Source organism: Chiloscyllium plagiosum, unplaced genomic scaffold, assembly GCF_037043375.1.
Source record: "Chiloscyllium plagiosum isolate Xiang-an unplaced genomic scaffold, Cpla_swu_hap1 HiC_scaffold_10, whole genome shotgun sequence".
Classification (NCBI taxonomy): domain Eukaryota; kingdom Metazoa; phylum Chordata; class Chondrichthyes; order Orectolobiformes; family Hemiscylliidae; genus Chiloscyllium; species Chiloscyllium plagiosum.
This window is the reverse complement of record NW_028270148.1, coordinates 56,318,258-56,332,363: the sequence shown is the minus strand read 5'-3', so window position 1 is coordinate 56,332,363 and position 14,106 is coordinate 56,318,258.

Sequence of the window (14,106 nt, the reverse complement as noted above, 5' to 3'; positions counted from 1 at the left end):
TATGATATGATGTTTCATAAATTTTTCTGTTTTCATAATTCAGCCAACTGGGTTTGTAGCCAAGCCAAAATTACCGTTTTAAAAACTTTATAACATGACCACTTTACTGTATTTCATTGGATGAAATCAAGTTCCAGGTATTTTGAGGTTAACATAGCAGATGCTATATTTAATTCATTTGTATCTATATCTGCTCTTGGGATTCAAATGCAATGTGTAAATAACAAATTGTACGCTGTGCCAGCATCTGCCCAGAAATCTGGAAATTCTTAACTTGGATGTATCTAATTTATTTGTCATTTGAATCAAAGACTTTTATTTTACTTTGCTGAGTAACAACTTTTATGTAAACTCATTCAGCTAAACTCCATGGGGCACATATTGCCTGTTCTTCAGCTAAAAGTTTGAGGGAGACTGCCCATGATCCCAATAACTGGCAGTGTAGGCAATTTCTGCAAGACAAGACTTTGGCCAATTTCTTTGAAGGAATTCCCACCTTAGAGAGCTGCCAGTGGAAGCTCCTGCCATTGCTGGGCTAGAAGCAAATATACCACGTCAAGGACCCAGGTCGGGGTCACAGTAAGGCGTGTGGGAGATCAAGTTCAGAAACACAGAGGAGAAGCTTAAAGATGGAGGAAATTATATTTGGCTGGAATGTGGCCAATAGACAGCATGGCCCACAATGGAAGACTCCCTGCTCCCTTCCATGACAGCACACTGGACAGCTAAAACTACCATATTTTCTGCATAGTATGCAGCCTAATTCTCTGCCATGCCTGAGGTGGTAACAGGATAATGCCTCATTAGGCTGAAGGTTTACAGATTGCCCTTCCTTGTCCTGCCTCTCTGTAAAATGTCAGATAGGTGTGAAGTGGGCAGAAAAACCACACTGCCTCCTTAAACCTGTCGTATTGATCACCGTGCCTCTTCCTTTAGTATCAATTCTATTCCTTTCCATTGCTGGGATGATGTAGACAACACTTGCTTGATTGGTAGACCAAGAAAATTTAGAGGACAGATTCTCATGGCGCAGGTAGAAAGGTTGAATTGAGAGAATTTCTGACCCAAAGACCCATCTTCTTTAAAAGAGCCTCTGCTTGCCATGTTTTCATTCCAGGAAGTTGGAATGGACAAAGATTGGGCCTGCCACTTCCAGATTAAGTTCTAAATTGACAGTGGTGGCTGGAGGATGATGAATGTCTGCCTCCATTTCCTGGAGAATTCACCTAGTTATAATGATTATATGTCAGGCTGTCAAGCCACCACCCTCAACCCCACATATCCACTTGATCTCCATACCCCATGCCTGTCAAGCCACCGCAATGCCCTCAATCCCTTATGAATTTCCACACTGTAGGGAATCTAATCTATTCCCTCTGTAATCATCATGCTCCCACATGTGCCCTCCGTAGCTCCTTCCCCAGTAAACACTTTGGGAAGGCTGTAGTATCTGTTTGAATTTTACATAAAAAAAATTCTAACAGCTCTCTTATTCAAAGACAACTCCTATGAAATCAATATTCATCCACTAAAAGCCATTCAAATCGTTTACATCCCCTCAAGTGGTCAATTTGCTATAACAGTAAACAAACATTGTCCACTGAACACAAGACAAACATTTAACGCCTCCTAAGACTTAATCGAAATTTGAATACAGCCACCTGCTGAGACAAGTGATTCTGGATTTTTGAAATTAAGCAGGCATTCATAACAGCCCAGCTCTCAAAACAGATTCTCGACCATGTGAACAATGGAGTGTATTGAAACAGAAATAGCAGATAGCCCAGTTTGAAAATTGTAGCTGAAGTTTCAATTCCATTGCAAAATAGTTTGCATGTTAGTGAAGTATAGCATCTCAGATGTTTTTAACTTCAAAAACATTCATGGTCATTTTGTTTCAAAGTTGATGATGAGTGGACGTTTGTGTCTCCATTCAAACATGACAGGAGAACTACTAGGCTCATGTTTTGACAACGTTTGAATTGATATTGCTATTTTCTTTCTGTGGGGTAAAATATTTCAATGCATTTTAATACTTAATCAGTATCAATACTGATCAATGTAATAATCAACTTAAACTTTGCAGGTCCAGTCACTGTATTTCATGCTACCGTGAAACACATCTAATGTATCATACAATATTTAGCCACTGAAGCTGAAAGAACATGTGTTTTTGTATTTGAAAGCCTGTCAATGGAAGAACTTCAGGAAATAGATAACGTAATTTTGGGTTCTCCACACGGGACTGAGCTTCTTCCATTATTTTTGGTTCACCTTTTGCCAAAATGAGCTAATCTTCATGAAATAGCAGGGGGATCTGAAATTCCCACCCCCCCCACATTGGAGTAGGCAGGTCCAGGATTTCTGAATGCAGGCACTCCCCGCGCACCCCTATCCCACCGCCACAGATATACCAATCGTACAGGTAGAACAATTGAATGAAATTTCTTGCAATTTTTTTTAAAGTGCTATAATCTCATTGTGTTACAATTAACTTGCATTACAATTTTTTAAATGTGTTTCAGTACTTCACTTTATCTATACATAGAGCCCTGATAAAATTATTACAAGAAGAATTGTGTAATAAGACATTGACTTTTCTATTAAAATGTAGATTATACAAAACAACTTAAATGTGCAAAACAAAGATGGTCACTCAGGTAGCAAGGTTAGGACTTTGCCGAAGGGTCTGTTTCTGTGCTGTACATCTCTATAACTCTATGTGTAGCAAAATTATAAATCTGTCTCCGATAGAGAAGTTTGTAATTATGTTGTGAATACAGTAGAAATGAACCCTTATCTCTAAACTTTAAAACAAGCATTTAATAAACAACCTTTATTGCATTATTGCATTAGCACCAAGGAAAGTTAAGTAACCTCAAGGAGGTCCACAGATAATCTGAAATCCTTTTTTAAGGAGTTTAAAAATGATCAGAGTGAATCTATCTAATGATCAGAATATTCTTTAAAATGATCTGTACTTTCCTCTCACCTGCACAGATCAGATCAATGTTAGTCTATAAATCACAGGTAATGAATATTTTTTTCTGACAGCATACTGCAAACTATAACTTTTCCAAATATGTGATATGATACACAGACCAGGTTACGTAAGTGATAGTTTCCAGACCGTTGAGGTGTGAAATCTATTTTTTTAATAAACTATTTAATCAAATTGTTATGCTAAGGTGTTATATGATACGTCATATTGCACATGTTTCTTTTCTGAAAGTCAATTTTCTTCATTCTTATCGGCCATCTCAGAACCAACGCATGCAGAGTGTAAAAAGGTTATCCTCAATTTCAAGAGCTGGTAAATGAAGAAGAGGGACATTTTATAACATTAAATATGCTGTGATCACATTACCATTTTGGGAGTTTCTCTTTTTTATTCATATTTACTAACGTTGATGGTACTTTTCTCTTTTATTCTCTGTGATACAATGTTGCTGTTCTAGGATAAATATGTTAAGACAATTGCAACTGTGCTGAGTTGATAATTGACGATCTCTAAATGAGTGCACAGCTGAGGTAAAGGAAAATCTTTCAATCCACGCTAACCGTAGATGGCATCAGCTTGTTTCAAGTGGGGTTTACAGCTTATAGCTGGTGACCTGCTGTCACTGACTAAATGTAAAATTGATTTACTGCTTCATAAATAAGCATACAAATATTACATTTTAAATGGTTAGTTTCTCCCTTTTCTCTGAAAAGTACTGATATATTCAAGGAGCAGGCTGTCAGTAAAATGTTGTGATAGTCTTACCAGGGCATAGCACTCATTTGAGAGAGATCACTTGTGATGATTTAACCTGATGGTTAATAAACCTCAGTGAGGGGAGAGGTTTAGAAGGAGAGTCCTTCATGATAACCTCAGCCAGTGTAGTCATTGAACACATGCTGTTGGCTTCACTCTGCTTTGCAAACCAGTCATCCAGCCAACTGAGCTAACCAGGATATAATAACAACAGCCCCTTGCAGCATGAATTGAATGTTCTCATCTTTCATGTACAAGTTATTTCAATCTTGCTAATTGTGAGATGAAGCCAGGTGCTCTTCAGTAGGTACACAAACTGAGCTTAGGACATATTTTTCATTATACCAAAGAAACAGATAAATCCTTAATACCATCCTTGGACTCTTCACCAAGAAACAAACTCTCTGGTGTCTAACCTCTCCACATTAGGTTTAAGGATGAAGAAGACCATAAGACATTGGAACAGAAGTCTGCCATTCAGCCTGCTCCACCAATTAATGTGATCGTAGCTGGTTGAATAAGCTTTCCTACCTTTTCTCCACAATCCTTAATTCCCTTACTGATTAAAATATCTGTCTATCTCAGCCTTGAATGTACTAGAAGACCAACATCTACAGGTTACTGCAGTAAACAATTTCACAGATTCACTACCGGCAAGAGGACTAACTCCTCCTCTTCACTGTCTTAAATAGGTGACTTTTTATTCTGAGATTTTGCCCTGTGGTCCTCAACTCTCCCACAAGGGCAAATAACCGCATCTATTCTATCAAGTCCAAGAATCTTATATGCTGCAATAAAGTTCCCTCTCATTCTTCTATATTCCAATGACAACAGGCCCAATCCACTCAACCCCGCCTCCAAGGACTGTTCCTCCCACCTGTTATCAGCCTAGGGATCCCTCTGTTCCTCCACACTGCCAAGAATCCTGTCTTTAATCCTATATTCAGTATTCAAGTTCGACCTTCCAAAATGCATCACTTCGCATTTATCCAGGTTGGCCCTTGATACTATCAACGGCACCTCCAACCTTTATGTCATCGGCAAATTTACTAACCCACCCCTCAACCTCCTCATCCAAGTCATTTATAAAACCTACGAGGAGCAGAAGCCAAAGAACTGAGCCCTGCAGGACACCACTCAGCACTGACCTCCAGCAGAATACTTTCCATCTACAACCAGTGGGCGGCACGGTGGCACAGTGGTTAGCACTGCTGCCTCGCAGCGCCAGAGACCCGGGTTCAATTCCCGCCTCAGGCGACTGACTGTGTGGAGTTTGCACATTCTCCCCGTGTCTGCGTGGGTTTCCTCCGGATGCTCCGGTTTCCTCCCACAGTCCAAAGATGTGCAGGTCAGGTGAATTGGCCATGCTAAATTGCCCGTAGTGTTGGGTAAGGGGTAAATGTAGGGGTATGGGTGGGTTACGCTTCGGCGGGTCGGTGTGGACTTGTTGGGCCGAAGGGCCTGTTTCCACACTGTAAAGTAATCTAATCTAATTCAGGTTTGTTCAATATATCATTCCAATTGCATGACACTGTAAGCTTTGCTATAAATTCTGTGTCTTATGGTCCTGCTCACAACTACCTGATGAAGGAGTGGTGCTCCAAAAGCTAGTGCTTTCAAATAAACCTGTTGGATTGTAAGTTGGTGTTGTGTGATTTTTAACATTGTCTACTCCAGTCCAACACCAGCTCCTCCACATCATTCTACATTCTCATCCAAATCATATAGGTAAATGACAAACAAAAGTGGACCCAGTACCGATCCCTCTGGGACACCACAAGTCACAGGCCTCCATTCCAATAAACAATCCTCCAACATTACTCCCTGTCACATATAATAAAGTCAATTTTGTATCTAATTGGCAAGCTCACCCTGAATCCCATGTGACCTAACTTTACTAATCAGTTTACCATGCAGAATCTTGTCAAAGGCTTTACTAAAGTCTAAATAAACAATGTCTACACTCTGCCCTCATCAATCTTTTGGGTTATGTCATTAAAAATCAACTCAGTGGAGTTTGAGAGACATGACTTTCCTCATACAAAACAATGCTGAGTATCCCTAAAATCCAAGCTGGCAGAGCAGAGCTGGCAAGTCCTGAGCTCAGGGCTTGGCTGCTCATAATTCGCACAGTGAGTTCTGCAGCATTCACATGGTCCATCGTTGCCTTTCCAGCTCAGTAATTTTTTTTTGTTTTGGTTGCTCTGGGACCTCCTCCTGATGTCCTCCTGCGGGAGTCAGGGTCCCGTGTATCTCTATCCATGCTTCATCTCAGGTGACAGCATCAGAAGATGAGCCAGGACCTGTCGGTTAATGTCCAACATCAAGGACCCACGCACCGTGACCATCTCCAGCTCAAAGGCATTGGGCACGGAAGTGGTGGCACCTGTGACAGCAGAAAAGGAACACATTGCCCAGAATAAGGTTGGGATGGTGGCAATTGGAGGAGCAGAGTGGGTGAAGTTGACAGAGAGGGAAAGATTAACTTTTGAAGCTGTTTCAATTTTAGTGCTATCAATTTAATATTCATTTAGTCAGTGTTTTACCATTAATATAATGTATTTTGTAATTTATTATGTAATCCAAGATTGCGCCGGAATGTGGCAACATTATGCACTTTTCACTGTACCTAGTTACAAGTGACAATATAAAATTAATCTAATCATCCCTTGCTTCTCCAAATGCTATCTTTCCGAATCACCTCCAACAACTTCCCCACTACTAATGTCAGACACACAAGTCTATTTTTTCCAGGCTTCCCCTTACAGAATTTCTTAAAGAATGGAACATTAACCACCCTCCATTACTTAACCTATGTTTATAGATGATAAAAATATTTTTGCTAGGGTCCCTGTAATTTCCTCACTAACTTCCTACAACTTGGTGATGCACTTGATCAGGTCCTGGAGATTTATCCACCTTTATGTTTTCTAAGATCTCCAGCATTTCCTCTTCTGTAATGTCAACTTTTTTCAAACCACCAGTATTTGTTTCCCAGAGTTCCCCAGCCTCCATTTCTTTCTCAACAGTAAAACCTGATGCAACATATTTATTTAATATTTCTCCTATTTTCTGATGTTCAACACAAAGACAACCTCGTTGGTCTTTAAGCGGTCCGACTCTCTCTTTCTAATTGCTGTCTTGCTCTTAATGTCTTTGTAGAATCTTTTTGTATTGTTTTTAACCTTATCTGCCAATGGTATCTCATATCCTCTCTTTGCCTTCCTGGTTCCCTTCTTAAGAATGCCGCTTCACTCTTCACCCTCTTCAAGAGATTCAGTTAATCCCAGTAGACTTTATCTTTTTTATTCTTTTTTATTCTTGACTAGAACCTCAATATCTTTATTTATCCATTGTTCCCTACTCTTACCATGCTTACCTTTCACTCTAACAGGAACATAATGACTCTGAACTCTCATTATCACACTTTTGAAAGCCTCCCACTTGTCAGACATCCCTTTACCTGCAAACAGTCTACTCCAATCTACTCCAATCAACATTTTGAAGTTCTTGTTTCTTACCCTGAAAATTTCCTTTACTCCGATTAGGAATTTTAACTTTTATCAAAGACTTATCCTTTTCCATAACTACTTTAAAATTAATAGTGTAAAAGCAAATTACTGCGGATGCTGGAATCTGAAACTAAAAGAGAAAATGCTGGAAAATCTCAGCAGGTCTGGCAGCATCTATAAGGAGAGAAAAGAGCTGACGTTTCGAGTCTAACTGACCCTTTGTCAAAGCTTTGACAAAGGGTCAGTTAGACTCGAAACGACAGCTCTTTTCTCTCCTTACAGATGCTGCCAGACCTGCTGAGATTTTCCAGCATTTTCTCTTTTGGTTTAAGACTAATAGTATTTTGATCACTAGTCCCAAAATGTTGCCTGATAAACACTTCAGACACTTGTCCTGCCTGATATCCCAAGAGGAGGAGAGGTTTTGTTCCTTCTCTGGCAGGAACATTTACATATTGATAAAGAAAGTTTTCTTGAACACATTTAACAAATTCTTCACCATCCAAGCCTTTAACACTATGGCAGTCCCAGTCAATGTTTGGAAAATTAAAATCCCCTACTATTTCAACCCTATTATTCTTACATATATTTGAGATGTCTCTACATATTTGCTTCTCAAATTCGCTCTGACTGCTGGGGGCCCAATGGTACAATTCCATCAATATGGCCATCCCTTTCTTATTTCTAATTTCAACCCATAAATTTTCACTAAGTGATCCCTCAGAGATATCTTCTCTGTTTACAATCATAATGTTTTTGTTAATCAAAAATGTCACTCCCCCTCCTCGCTTGCCTCTCTTTGTATCTTTCACACAACATCTAAACTCGGAACATTGAGCTACCAGTCCTGAACATCCCTCAGCCAAGTTTCTGTAATAGTTACAATGTTCCAGTCCCATGTTCCCATGCATGCCCCAAGCTCATCAGCCTTACCTATAAGACCCTTTGCACTGAAATAAATACAGTCTCATGTTCAGTGTTATTCAGTTTTCTGACTTGCTCTTGTCTGTCTTTTCTGATTCAGAACCATCCTCATTGTTCTCTTATCACCGTTCCTTAGGAACCCCCCCCGCATACCCCCGCAACACCACCTCCCCTAAAGCTTACAGGCTCCCAAAATAGAACTAGCAAATCTCCCCTCCAAGATATTGATCATTTCTGACCCAGAAGAGATCCCAATGATCCAAGAAACTGAATCCCTGAACATTGCACAATCTCTTCAGTTATGATTAACCTTCCCTAACCTTTTATTCCTTCCATCATTAGAACTTGGCACTGGAAATAAACCAGAGGTAGCTACTTTTGATGTTTTTTTTAATCTTCCAGCTAACCCCTTGTATTTGCCCTGCAAAGCCTTTACCCTTTCCCTAACTATGTCATTCCTACCAATGTGTAAACAACTTCTGGCTTCTCACTTTCCCCTTGACAATATGCTTCAAACATTTTGAGACATCTTTAACCCTGACACCAGGAAAGCAATATACTGATGAAAAATATTTATAAGCGCTACCCCTATGTCCCCAGATTCCATACAAAAGGATAGTGTGGGATATAGGTAAAGCAGTGCTACTTCTGCAATCATAATTGCTTATGTAAGGTAAATGAACTCACACCAGTATATAATTGTTTCAGCCAAAAGCTGAGTTAACAAGAATTAAAATTATGTGAAGGAAATATATAATTGCTTTTGCATTAGCTAAGATGTGCATACAAGAATGAAATGTGCCTGCAAATAGATACACCTCCTCCCGTCACAGCACCTTATCTATAAAGAGTGGAAGGAAATGTTGCTTTAGCCAGCAAGGAAGCAGATGACAGTGGAGGAGGATATATAACAATGGACCACAGTGGGATATGGTGAAATGGCCAAGCAAAACTTGTACTTTTTTATGCATAAGGCCAGATGAGTCGAGATAAAACAGTCGGGTTTAGAGTAGTAGGAGATGTAAACAGGGGAGGAGCAATGGGAGGAGGGAAAGAGAAATGAATTGTACATAAGTTGTGTACTCATTAAACTCGGTGTACCTACCTTATAGGCACCACTCTTGCAAGTGTACAATAAACGATACTGCTGCTTTAGATCTTGTCTGGGACTGAAATTATTGAAGTGAGTGGATTCTATTTCCCACAATAGGATAAATAGACAAAGTTTTTCTCCCTAGGGTGGGAGTCCAGAACTCAAGTATAGGTTTAGGGTCAGAGGGGAAAGATATAAAAGAGGCCTAAGGGGCAAAATTTTCAAACAGAGGGTGGTGCATGTGTGGAATGGGCTGCCAGAGGAAGTGGTGGAGGCTGGTACAATTGCAACATTTAAAAGACACCTGGATAGGCATATGAATAGGAAGGGTTTGGAGGGATATGGGCCAGGTGCTGACAGGTGGGACTAGATTGGGTTGGGATATCTAGTCAGCATGTACGAGTTGGACCGAAGGGTCTGTTTCCATGCTGTATATCCCTATATCTCTATGACTCTATAACTTCCCACTACTATCTTTGGCCTTAATCTTACTCTAGTCATTACTTTATTCCTGATATACCTATAGAAGGCCTTAATCCTATCCACTGACAACTTCTCATATTCACCCACCCCCTCCCCGGCTCTTCTTATCCCACTCTTTAGATCTTTTCTGGCTAACTTAGACCTCTCAAAATCCTTAACTGAACCTTCACACCTCATCCTCACATACGCCTTATTCTTTCTCTTGACAAGAGCTTCAACTTCTTTATAAACCATTGCTCCCTCTCTCGACAACTACCTCCCTGTCTAATAGGTATATACTTATCAAGGACCCGCAGTAGCTGTTCTGTGAATAAGCTCCACATTTCAGTTGTGTCCATTCCCTGCAGTTTTCTTCTCCATTCTATGCATCCTAAGTCTTGCCTAATCGCATCATAATTGTCTTTGCCCTAGTTATACCTCTTTCCCTGTGGTATATAGCTATCTCTGCCCATTGCTGTTGTAAACATAACCTAATTGTGGTCACTATCGCCAAAATGCTCACCCACCTCCAAATCTAACACCTGGCTGGGTTCATTCCCCAGTACCAAATCCAATATGTCATTGCCCCTTGTTGGCCTGTTTACATACTGTGTCAGAAAACCCTCCTGCACACATTGAACAAAAACAGAGCCATCTAAACTATAGTATTCCTAGTCAATATTGAGGAAGTTAAAGACTCCCATTGCAACTACCCTGTTACTCTCGTTCTTCTCAAGCATCATCTTTGCTATCCTTTCCTCTACATCCATGGAACAATTCGGAGGCCTATTGAAAACTCCCAATAGTGTGACCTTTCCTTTCCTTTTTCTAACCTCAGCCCAAACTATTTCAGTGGATGCTATCTCAGTTGCTGTAATATTACCCTTGATTAACAATGCCACACTTCCTCCCCTTTTTACCATCTTCTCTGTTCTTGCTGAAACATCTAAATCCTAGAATCTGTAACAACCATTCCTGTCCATCCCCTAGCCATGTCTCTGAAATGGCCACGACATCAAAATCCCAGGTACCAACCCATGCTGCAAGTTCACCCACGTTATTCCAAATGCTCTTGGCATTGAAGTACACATATTTCAAACCAACATCCTGATTGATGGTGCCCTCTCGCAACCTGGTAAACATATTCCTGACCTCACTACCCTCAACCTCCTGTATATTGGAACCACAATTCAGGTTCTCATCTCCCTGCTGCATTAGTTTAAACCCTGCCTGAAGGGCATTAGCAAATTTACCCCCCCCCACCCCACCCGCCCCACCCCATCCTCCTCCAGGATATTGGTACTCCATTGGTTCAGGTGAAAACTATGCTGTTTGTAGAGGTCCCACCTTCCCCAGAAAGAGCTCCAATTATCCAAGAATCCAAAACCCTCCCTCCTGCACCATCCCTGCAGCCATGTGTTCAGCTCGATTCTTTCCCTGTTCCTCGCTTCACTAGCACGTGACACAGGCAACAAACCAGAGATAACAAGTCTGTTCTAGCTCTAAGCTTCCATCCTACTTCACTGAAGTTTTGCCTTAAATCCCCATCTCTCTTCCTTCCTATGTCACTGATCACGACTTGGGGCTGCTCCCCCTCCCCCTCAAGGATTCCAAAAACACGATCAGAGACATAACAAACCCTGACACCTGGGAGGCAACACACCAATCGTGAGTCTCTCTCATTCCTTCAAAACCTCCTATCTGTCCCCTAACAATGGAGTCCCCAATGACTAAAGCTCTGTTCCTCTTCCCCCTTCCCCTCTGAGCAACAGGGACAGACTCTGCGCCAGAGACCTGTGCCTCATTGTTTACCCCTGGTAAATTGTCCCCCACAGCAGTATCCAAAACAGTATACTTATTGTTGAGGGTAACCACCAAAGGAGATCTCTGCATTGCCAGCTGGTTCCCTTTCCAACCCTGACAGTAACCCATCTACCTTCTTCATGTGGCTGTGGCATAACTACCTCCCTGTAACTCATTTCAATAATCCCTCCCCCACCCCTGCCTCCTGAATGATCTGAAGTTCATCCAGTTCCAGCTCCAGTTCCCTAACACGGTTCTCAAGGAGTAGGAGTTGGGTACACTTCCCACAAATGAAGTCAGCAGGGACACTAGAGATGACCCTTACTTTCTACATACTGCAGGAGGAACATTCAACTGTCCTTACCTCCATTCTCCCTATTCTAAATAGACCACTAAAAAAATGAAACACGAAAGAAAACACTTGTCACCTTCCCAAATGCACACAGAACTTTTTTTTATTAGAAGAAGAGGATTGGTGGGGGACATTACCCGAGTAATGTTTCGGGTAAATCAACCACCCAAATATGTGACCTCGTGACCCCTCCGACTGCCTCCGGGAACTGATCAATGCCCGAGATAAAAGTAAATAATTTATACCCTATACTCACATATCCCGACAGGCTCCGATGCTCCCTAGTGACCTTGTGACTTCTCCAAATACCTCCAGAACTGATTTATTTCCATTAGGCCTAAAAAGGAACTCTCAATGCCATCTTATATATAAAAATAAACTACCTTTCCTTACCCACAGATTTAATAATAAAAAAGCAAAAATTAGAAAACATTTAAAAATATAAATATTGAAAAAAAATCAAACATTTTGTTGGACAAACAAAAAAGCACCTCTTCAAATAGTCCAACATTCAGCTTTCAATCTCCATGTTAAAGAAAACTCTTCCAGAGCTCTCTACAAGCCAAAGAGACCAGAGATAACTTTATAACCACCTGCTTCCAAGAGGACTGAGCTGGATTGAGACTTGTTCTGATTTTGTTGATATATCATTTATGTCAATGGTTGTCAGCCTGTGACATGCTGCAGGCCATATCCCTCAAGGATTGTGCAGTTTTTCTATTTCATTTACCTGTATCATAAAATATTCACTTTTCTGTTCACCTCATTGAAAAAAAAATGTATTTGTTGGACCAATATTGCACTAAAGCAGCTGTGTTACAATGAGCACTTCCACCATCACATGCTCCTGGATGTTTGCACTAAAGTGATCCTTGTATTAAAGATGTCTGAATCATATCAGGGAGTCCAATCCCTGGTGTGTAGTATGGGGTGTTATGAAGTTGAAGGCATGTACTGTACCTTTAAGAGAGAGTGAATGATGCTTTACATTGAGCACCTATAATTAACTAGCTTGCAGTCTTAGAGTGTATTGGAAAATTGAAAATACGTATCAGTGTGGGGTCTCAGGTCCGTGAACTGGACAGGTTTAGACAGATCCAGTCTGAGATTTGGACTGATCAACTGTCGTTGAGAGAGTAATTACCATTGAGAAAGACTGCCATTTAAAACACTCTCTATCAACGGTACCATTTTCATGTCAAACATCTTTGCAGTAAAGACAGAAGACCACCCAGGGAGATCTACAGCCGAAAGAAGAAGGACACTGGAGATGACAGCCGCTGTGTGGTTTTGAAATTAAGTTGATGTAATTTTAATATGGTTTTTATTGAAACAGTATATTGTTACAGAGTTGGAGGCAGATAACCATTCAAGAGAAAGGAGGCTTTGAGTTGTAAATAGTTGTTTAATGCTGAAAAATGTGTTGCTGGAAAAGTGCAGCAGGTCAGGCAGCATCCAAGGAGTAGGAGAATCGATGTTTCGGGCATAAGCCCTTCTTCAGGAATGAGGAGGGTATGCCAAGCAGGTTAAGATAAAAGGTAGGGAGGAGGGACTTGGGGGAGGGGCACTGGGAATGCGATAGGTGGAAGGAGGTTAAGGTGAAGGTGATAGGCCGAAGAGGGGGTGGTGGCGGAGAGGTCGGGAAGAAGGTTGCAGGTCAAGAAGGCGGTGCTGAGTCCGAGGGTTGGGACTGAGATAAGGTGGGGAGAGGGGAAATGAGGAAGCTGGAGAAATCTGCATTTATCCCTTGTGGTTGGAGGGTTCCTAGGCAGAAGATAAGCCGATAAGCCGTTCTTCCTCCAGGCGTCGTGTTGCCATGGTCTGGCGATGGATGAGGCCAAGGACCTGCATGTCCTTGGCGGAGTGGGAAGGGGAGTTAAAGTGTTCAGCCACGGGGCAGTTGGGTTGGTTGGTGTGGTAATTAACAGAATTAACAGAAGGGTTCACTGCCATGTTGTAACATGAGTTTTTCCATATTCCGATAGTGCTCCTAATGACCATGCACCCACACCATCCCTGCAGTGCTGTAGAATGCAGACTTCCTTTACTGTATTCTTACAAAGCAAGAGCATCCTTATGACAGCACAATTATTATGACTGGTTTTGAAATTTGGATCTGTCTCCTCCATTCAGTTCCACATGTGGTTTGACCATTGCCCACCTTACAGCCTTGAATTTTGTAGCATTGCTATGACAAACAAGA